Source organism: Myotis davidii, unplaced genomic scaffold (assembly GCF_000327345.1).
Source record: "Myotis davidii unplaced genomic scaffold, ASM32734v1 scaffold200, whole genome shotgun sequence".
NCBI classification, from domain to species: domain Eukaryota; kingdom Metazoa; phylum Chordata; class Mammalia; order Chiroptera; family Vespertilionidae; genus Myotis; species Myotis davidii.
Window position 1 is genome coordinate 5,919,673 of NW_006293700.1, and position 928 is coordinate 5,920,600.

The window sequence follows — 928 nt, forward strand, 5'->3', positions numbered from 1 at the left end:
GAGCATGACCAAGGGTGGCATCACAACCTCCTGATCCGCCCTGCTCTGTGCATGACAGGGGGTGGCACCCCAACTCCCCAATCGGCCCTTCTCTGAACCCTACCAGGGGCTGCACCTAGGGATTGGGCCTACCCTCTGCCACCCAGGAGCAGGCCTAAGCCAGCATGTCATTATCTCCCGAGGGGTCCCAGACTGCAAGTGGGCACAGGCCGGGCTGAGGGACCCCCCTTTCCTCCCGAGTGCACAAATTTTTGTGCACCGGGCCTCTAGTAAATATATATTTAATGATCCAATTTCCAAATAAAGTCACTTTCTGAGGTGCTGGGGTTAGGACTTCCACGTATGAATTTGAGGGGTGACACAATTCATAGTCACATAACAGTAAGTATATATTTAATTTTTAAAAGTCTATGGGTGGAGTAATGTAGATCATGTATTTCCTAGTCCTATCCCAGCTGAGAATGTTTTTAGTTCCTTTCATACATAAAACAACGATTTTTCTGGTTATAAAATATTTCAATCATCTTTTGGACAAAGGTAGTTGAAGAAGGTACTCCACAATCATTTGATTCTGAAGCCAGTGTGTTTGTACTTCCTTTGTGGACATGTTTTATCTTGCTTATCTATCTGAAGACTTTGTTTTCCTTATCATAGATAATTATTTTTAAATAATTTACCTGCTACATAGTAAACCAATTTCTGCAAAATCTGGTGGTAATAATTAGAATATTGGTTTATGAAGAAGTTAAACTGTCATTATTTTAAGATGACATGATATTGTACGTAAAAAAAAAACAAAAAAACAAAAAAAAACTACTAGACCTAATAAATGAATTCAGCAATGTAGCAGGATAAAAAATTAACACCCAGAAATGTATGGCCTTTTACACACCAATAATGAACCCACAGAAAGAGAAATGAAAAAAAA